Genomic DNA, 8,834 nt, shown 5'->3' with positions numbered 1-8,834 from the left:
AGATGGTGATTAGAACTAATTATTGTTGTTGTAGATGTTTTGCATTTCTATAGCACTTTGTATTTACAAAGAATTTTGTAATCGCTTATTAACTTTCCCCCACCAGAACCTTGTGACATAGGCAACAGTACCACAGATGTTTGTATTTGTCTTCTGGGAAGAAATTTGAGCTGCTTTGGCCATATACTAGAATTAAGGAATCAAAATCCTTATTGCACCTCTTTTACTTCCTTTGTGACTTTGAGAATCCGAATAAGAAGAACTTGAACACTGTTTTATTCTATAATTTTATTATGAAGAGTAACTCATGAAGATGGTTTAGTACTTTGCTAAATTAAAAAAGATATTATATGTAGGTCCATAATAATACTAACTTCTCAAAAATTGTTTTCTTCAGATTTTTAAAAAATAAAATTAATAATAGTGTCTATATCATATTTTTACATATCAAGTGTTTAGCATAGTGCCTAGCGTATTTACCTAATGAGTGCTTAATAAATGTTATCCATTATTAATACTGGAACAAGACCCAAGTAACATAGGCATTCTTATTGCCTCCACTTGATTTCTTTCTTTAGTGTTCCTGTCTTTGGGTAAAGATGCATGCAGATGTACATTCACTTATTCAGCCATATTTATTGAGTGACTACTGTTTATCAAGCATTGTTCTTGGAGCTAGGTATAGACTGGTGAACAAAAAAGGAGTACCTGCTCGCATGAAGCTTATATTCTGGCAGGATGGGGAGGACTCACATCATTGTGGAGGAGGGATTTACATTCTAGTGGGAGTTAGGCTGGGATAGAGAGGATAGAAGCATGATTAGGGTATATTTAGAATATGTGTGGAAAAACTTTTTCCTGAAATTTTTATATAAAAATAGTATTTTGTTATAGCAATAGGTTAAGTGTTTATGTTTAACCTATTCATTTTTATAAAAGTATTTAAATATATACTTGTTTATTTTATTTTAGAAAAAATATACTTAGGAATTTATAAAATATTTAAAGAAAATATTATTTTATTTATTATAATATAAATAATAATACCACCATACTGAAATTTTTTAAGATAGGAAAAGTATCTATAATTTCATTACAGTATTATTCCTTTTAAGTCGCCTGCTTCAACGTAGGAAAAATGGGCTCAGTTTCCTGACATTTGGGCATGGCTTGGAGCGGCAGACAGCTCAGTGGTATGGCAGCCGTGGGAAAGGATATCACATAAAGGCATCCTGAACTCCCTTAGCCGAGAGCCTACTTTGAAGGGATGAGGTAAAGGGAGAGGAATATTGGCCACGCTGAAAAGGATCAGGTAAAGATGAGTAGACTGGATCAGGATTAAATCCCTGGGACATGCCAGGTGCCAGAAGACCAGAGAGAAGGTTCTGGAGGTTGAGAGGAGCCCCAGGTTCTCACTGTTGCCTTTTCAACCTCAGGTGATTTCTGGGGAAACAGTTGCCGCTATCCCCGCAACGTAAAGACTTAACACTTTTCTTTCTGTTAGGGTATTAGGGCTGTGGATTGACATGCAAGTCAGAGTCCTTGCTAAGATGACCCTGAAACAAGTTAATTTGGAGTTCCACAATCTGTGATTTTGGCCTCTTGCCCTCTTTTCCAGCTTCAACCAATGTCTTCTCAGTCTGGGTTCCTGCCTGGATACATCTAAATTGTGATGCGGTTTCCCAATTTATTCCTCACTCTTCGGACACTGAAATGAGTTGATGAACAACTTGTAGATTTTTAAGGTCAGAATTAGAGTTATGGAATTGAAAAATATGCCCAAAAAGGTCATCTGGGAAGTTTCTCTCCATGTTCCTGACCCTGTCTGAAAAGTTTGTTTCTTTGTCCTGCTTAAAACTTTAGTTCTCTGACAGCAAGATTTCATAAAATGAGACCAGCAGTCACACAAACAGTCACCAACAGTCATACCAGAAATCTTCATCAATATCAGGAGTAAATGTCCCCGATCTTGATGGAGATGTGTTGGGGGCTCTTCTGCTTCTTCTAGGCCCCTTCCTGAGACACTCCCTTGGTTCTGCTCTGGGTGTGAGCACTAGCTGCAAAGCCCTGAAGCTTTCTTTATTCTGGACACTAGGCCCACTGGCTTCCTGGCACCTCCTTTAATGGTGCAGCCTCCATGCTTTGTCATTTTGTTGGAAAATCCTATAAGGGTTAGAAACAAGAGATGTTGTTTTAGGAGAAAACTCCCAAACGGTGTCTCTGATCTCAGGTTCCTTCTGTTTTACCAAAGGAAAAGTCAGCCAGGTCATCCGCTGACATGAAGAGACCCAGGCGGGAGTCCACAGCAGCACTTCAGTGCACTGAGAAACTTGCATAAACAGATGTCTTGTCCCAGGTGCTGAGAATTTAAACTTCAGGCTTGGATGAAGCCCCTAGACACATTAGGGAGACGACCAGCAGTTTTTCTATTTTACATGGAAATGCTAATCTCACTTGCAGAAGAGAAGTACCAAAATAGTATTATGATTATAACAGTAGAAATGTAGGAGTGTGGAATTTGTAATGTTATAGACAAATTAAGCACGAAATGCAAATACCATATCAGAGTGGGCTGTGTATCCAGATCTCAGCTGAAATTCTCGGAAAGGGTTACAATGGCTAACTAGTGCAGCTGAATAAAGGGCTGCGGTGTGAGGAGATGGAAGGGGTAAAAATAGGTGATGTAGAAAGAGGAGGAGGCAGTCTTAGGTTTGTGACATCTCCTCAGCTCTTCTGGGGAAGTTGTTCATAGATTTGAATATCTACAGTAATGAATTCTCCCACTGAAATACGTATACTTGAGAACTAATTTAATAACTGTTACTTGGGAGGATAATACAGACTGCTGCTTATGATGACGTGACAACTTGAAGACTTAGTACGTTTGGGCTTCTATAACAACACCATAGACTGGATGGCTTATAAATAGCAGGAATTATTTCTTTTGGCTGTGGAGGCTGGGAAGTCCAAATCAAGGTGCCAGTCAGTAGGTTCAGTGTTTGGTGAGGACCCAGTTCCTGGTTCCTAGATGGCCATCTTTTTGTTGAAATCTCAGATGGTGGAAAACAGAGGGGGAAGCAAGCTCTATCATGACCCTTATAAGGGTACAGTCCCGTTCATGAGGGCTCCACCTCCATGACCTCATCTAATCCTAATTACCTCCCAAAGGCCCCACTTCCTAATACCATCACATTGGGGTTAGGGTTTCAACATGTGAATTTGTAAGGGGGTCATAAACATTTAGTCCATACAGAGACATTTGATAACCTGCAAATCTGATTGCTTCAATCCTCTGCTCAGAGTGCTCCAAAGGATCCTAGTGCCAATAGCACAAGTCACTCATTATTTATTGGTTTGCTCATATTATTTTTTTCATTCTTTCCATAAATATTTGTTGAGTAGCAGTCTGTGCTAGGTGCTGGAGATGTAGCAGTAAAGAAGACAGACAAGGGAGACCCACCCCTCTTGGAGCTTGTATCTTGTGGAGACAGACAATAAACAAATAATTTAAATGGAGGTGGTATTTTAATAATAAACTAATGTGGATTTGTTTCACAGACATCCTAACCCCAATCATGTTTCCCAAATCCAATCGTATTCCCTTGTAGCCATTCCACCAGTATGTTCTCCACCATAAAGAAGAACCATATGATGGAGGGGAAACTCCCTCCAGAGAAAATGATGAAGTAAAAGAAAGCACTTTCATTGAGAGTAGGGGTATGGAGGTGGGAGGATGTACAGAAATATTCAGATAGTGCGAAGGTGATCTGAGACCCTTTGAGCCTGATGGCAGGTACAAACCTTGGAGAAGCTCTATGTTTGATGTGGAGGTGGGGAAGGGGAGAGTAGGCAACGAAGGAGCATCTGTGAAGGCAAGTGTCTGGGTAAAACTCTTCCCAAAATGCTGCTCGTTCTCAGTGGTCTGTATTTAGAATGCAGAGATTCAACAGTCCCTGTGTAGCTCTAGAGTACTGTGAGGACAGCAAGACCAAGGGACACCGGAGCCACTGAGATGATGGCCGTAATGGAGGTTGGTGGTGGTGCTTGTTGATCCCAAGTGGATTCCAGAAGGACAAAAACTAACAGTCGGGGGTGGATTAGAGAGAAACAGGGTGAAACAGCTCAATTGAAGACCAGCAGAAAAAGAGTACAGAGGGCTTCCCTGGTGGCGCAGTGGTTGAGAGTCTGCCTGTCGATGCAGGGGACACGGGTTCGTGCCCTGGTCCGGGAAGATCCCACATGCCGCGGAGCGGCTGGGCCTGTGAGCCATGGCTGCTGAGCCTGCGCGTCCGGAGCCTGTGCTCTGCAGCGGGAGAGGCCACAACAATCAGAGGCCCGCGTACCGCAAGAAAACACACACACAAAAAAAGAAAAAAAACAAAAAAAGAGTACGGAGACCAGCTGTACTCCCATGTTTCCAGGGAAGAGTAGTAGACTTTCCCTGACACTGGGACACTGTGTTTGAGAAGCGGGAGGGGCAAGGGAAGAACACTCCTATGAGGGCTGAACTTCGAATTGGCTTAATACTTACCAGAAAGTGACTATCACATGTAAAAAGATCAAGGGGCAAAGGAGAGAATGAAAAGAAGCCTGGACTGATAGGAAAAGTTTAGCTCATGAGAGACTGTTGTTTTTTTTTTTTTTTGCCACAAAGCAGAAGCATAATATTTGTCAGTTGATTAATGTTTTAAAACACAAGGTTCATGATGCCACGCCCCTACTTAAAATCCTTCAATAGTTTTCCATTACATTTAGAATGAATCCTAAATCTTTAATAGGGCCTAAAAACCTCTATGATATTGTGGCCCTCCAACATCTTGTAGTACTGCTTCATTTTAATCTCACCAGTCATAATAATAATAAGCTAATATTTACTGAACAATTACAAACACCCTATGAGGTAGGTATAAATGAGGAAACCAAGGTCCAGAGAGGTTATGTAACTTTTCCAAGGTCACACAGCAAGTTGGGGGCATAGCTGGGATTCAAACCCAGGCCATTTGACTTTGGAACCTGGGCACTTCATCACCACACTGTACTGTCTGTTTCAGTTCCTCATAGTGCAAGTGCTGTCCCACTTCAACCCCCTTGTGTACATAATGTACACAATGGGATAGGCCACAACAGTGAGAGGCCTGCGTATCGCAAAAAAAAAAAAAAATTAGTAGAGGGCCCATTAGAGAGTGCATGCTATTGTGTATTTATTTTTAAAAAGTAAAATGTTTATGGATAAAACAGAGCAATGGGCTTGCATGACATCATGCTTATAATTGAAACTAGTAGTCCTAGGTGGAGTATTTGCTGGTGCTAGGGGTTAGGTTCCAGGGGCTGACGCTAAGATGCGTAACTTACTGAAGCAGCAAAGAACAGGATGATTAGGAAGAGTTATAAAGAAAGTTTGTAAGAAAAACTGAGAGTCAAGCTGAGAAGCCAAAAGCAGTTGAGACATCTGGTGGCAGGATCAAGGCTGAAAATGAGAGAAAAATGAGAAACATGCACATACAGGTTTTTGTGTCATCAGAGGCTTTCATTTCACTTAGGTAAATACCTGGGACTAGGATAACTGGGCTGTATGGTAAGTCTGTTAAATTTATAAGAAACTGCTAAAATATTTTCCAAAGTAGCTGTACCATTTTGCATTTCCACCAGCAATGTATGAGAACGAGAGTTCCAATTGTTCTACATCCTGATTGGCACTTGATAACATCAGTTTTTTGTTGTTGTTTTGGTTTGGATTTTAGGCATTCTATTAGGTTTATAATAGTATCTCATTGTGGCTTTAATTTGCATTCCCCTAATGACTAATAATATTGAACATCTTTTTACGTGCTGATTTGTCATCTGTATATCTTTCTCTGGTTAACTGTCTGTTCAAGGCTTTTGTCCATTACAAAACATTATAGATAATTTCCTGTTCCCTTGCCAGCATTTGGTGTTGTCAGTGTTCTGGATTTTGGCCATTTTAATAGGTGTTCAGTGGTATCTCATTGTTTTTTGTTTTTGTTTTTAAATTTAACATCTTTATTGGAGTATAATTGCTTTACAGTGTCATGTTAGTTTCTGCTGTATAACAAAGTAAATCAGCTATATGTACACATATATCCCCATATCCCCTCCCTCTTGCATCTCCCTCCCACTCTCCCTATCCCACCTCTCTAGGTGGACACAAAGCACCGAGCTGATCTTCCTGTGCTATGCAGCTGCTTCCCGCTAGCTATCTGTTTTACATTTGGTAGTGTATATATGTCAATGCTATTCTCTCACTTCGTCTCAGTTTACCCTTCCCCTTCCCCGTGTCCTCAAGTCCATTCTCTACATCTTCGTCTTCATTCCTGTCCTGCCCCTAGGTTCATCAGAACCATTTTTTTTTTTTTTTAGATTCCATATATATGTGTTAGCATATGGTATTTGTTTTTCTCTTTCTGACTTACTTCACCATGTATGACAGACTCTAGGTCCATCCTCATTGTTTTATTTTGTATTTCCTTGATGACATGTGATGTGGGGCATCTTTCATGTGCTTATTTGCCATCTGTATATCTTCTTTTGCCCATTTTAAAATTGGGTTGTTTCTTTTATTACTGTGGAGTTTTGAGAGTTTTTTATATATTTTGGATAAAGTCCTTTGTCAAATATCTGATTTGCAAATATTTTCTCCCAATTTGTGGCTTGTCTTTTCATTCTCTTAACAGTATCTTCCAAAGAGCAGAAGTTCAGAATTTTGATGAAGTACAATTTATCAGTGTGATCTTTTATGAATCTTGTTTGGATAGTATATTTAAAAACTCTGTTCCTAGCTCAAAATCACAAAGGTTCTCTTGTGTTTTCTTCTAAGAGTTTTAGTATTATACATTGCCTTTAGGTCTGTGATCAATCTTGAGTTAATTTGGAGTGTGTGAGGTATAAGTCAAGAATCAGTTGGTCTTTATTGTGAGGGGGGTGCAAATGGATGCACAATTATTCTGGCACCATTTGTTGAAAAGACTTATCATTTCTCCATTGATTTGGCTTTTCACTTTGATCAAAAATCATTTGTCCATTTATGTGTTGGATCTATTTCTGGGCTCCCTGTTTTAGGAATTGACTATTATTTTTTCCCTAAAGGGCCAGATATTAAATAGTTTAGGCTTTGCAGGTCAGATGGTCTCTGTTGCAACTACTCAACTCAGTTATTATAGCATGAAAGCAATTATAGACAACATGTAAACGAATGAGCATGACTATGTTCCATAAAACTTTATTTTCAAAATAGGCTGTCGGTCACATTTGGCCCACAGGCCACAGTTTGCCAATCCCTGCTCTATTCTGTTCCATTGACTTTTGTGTCTCTCTTTTCTCTAGTACCACACTGTGTTGGTTACTGTAGTAAGCCTTGAAATCAGGTAATGGGAGTCCTCCACTTTACTTTTCTTTTCTTCAGTTGTTTTGGGTATTCTACTTTCTTTGCTTTTCAGTATAAATCTATAAGAAATCCTGCTGGGAATGTACAGATCAGTTTGGGGAAAGTTGAAACATTAACTAAATTAAATTTTCCAGTCTTTAAACTTAATAGGTCTCTTTGTTTATTTGGGTCTTCTCTGATTTTTTTCATCAGCAATTTTTTTCCATCCGCATTTTGTAATTTCCAAATATTTGGGGATTTTCCAGAAATCTTTCTAGTCATTAAATAATGACTTGCAGTTTAATTATTTTATGATCAGACAATATACTTTGTACAATTTTAGTTTTTAAAAAATTGTTAAGGTTTGTTTTATGGCCCAGAATATGGCTTATCTTGATGAATACTCCATGTGCACTTGAAATGAATGTGTATTCTGCTCCTGTTGGGTGCCGTGCTCTATAAATGTCAATATGGTCAAGTTGGTTGATAGTATTGTTCAGGTCTTCTATATCCTTGCTAATTTTTGGTCAACCTGTTACAGAGAGAAGGGTATTTAAATGTCCAGGTATACTTGTGGATTTGTCTCTATCTCTTTTCTATCAGTTTTTGCTTCATGTATTCTGGAGCTCTGGGTTCTTAGGAGCATATACATTTAAAATTGTTCTCTTCTTGGGTAGTTGTTCAATTCTTCACTATAAAAGTTTCCTCTTTACTGCTGGTAATTTTCCTTGTTCTGAGGTCTGCTTTTTCTGACATTGAAAGAGCCAATCCACCTTTTTTATTGATTAGTGTTTGCATTATCTATCTATCTAGTAGGTTTCTTGAAAGCAGCATATTGTTATATAGTTTGGTCTTTTAAAAATTGAATGTGAGAATTTCTTTGTTTTAATTGATATATATAGACCATTTATATTTACTGTGATAATTGAAATGGTTAGACTTAGTTGTACATTTTATTATTTTCCTGTTTGTCTTCTTTGTTTCTTGCTCCTCTTTCCTGGCTTCTATTGGAATTTTTGCATATTTACTAATATTCTGTTTTAACTTATTTACTGGCTGTTGGCCATGTAGCTTTGCATCATTTTTAGTGGTCGCTCCAGTGATTATAATATATAATACATACCCAGCTCTCACAGTCTATTTAAATTTAATATCACTTCGAGTGAAACACAGGAGTCTTACAACCACAAAGCTCCCTTTATCATGTCCCTTTATCAGTGTCTTATGTATTACATCTATAAATACAATGTTGTAATTGTTGGTTTCAACATTCATACATATATTAGAGTACTTAAGAGTAGAAAAATAGTCTGTTTATCCTGATATTTACACTTTCTTTTGTTCTTCCTTAATTCCTGAAGTTTCAACTTTCCTTCTGGGATCATGTCTCTTAGGCCTGAAGAACTTCCTTTAGAATATCTTTTAGAGCAGGTCTACTGGTGACAGATTCTGT

This window comes from Orcinus orca, chromosome 6, assembly GCF_937001465.1.
Source record: "Orcinus orca chromosome 6, mOrcOrc1.1, whole genome shotgun sequence".
NCBI lineage: Eukaryota > Metazoa > Chordata > Mammalia > Artiodactyla > Delphinidae > Orcinus > Orcinus orca.
This window is presented reverse-complemented; position numbering follows the sequence as displayed.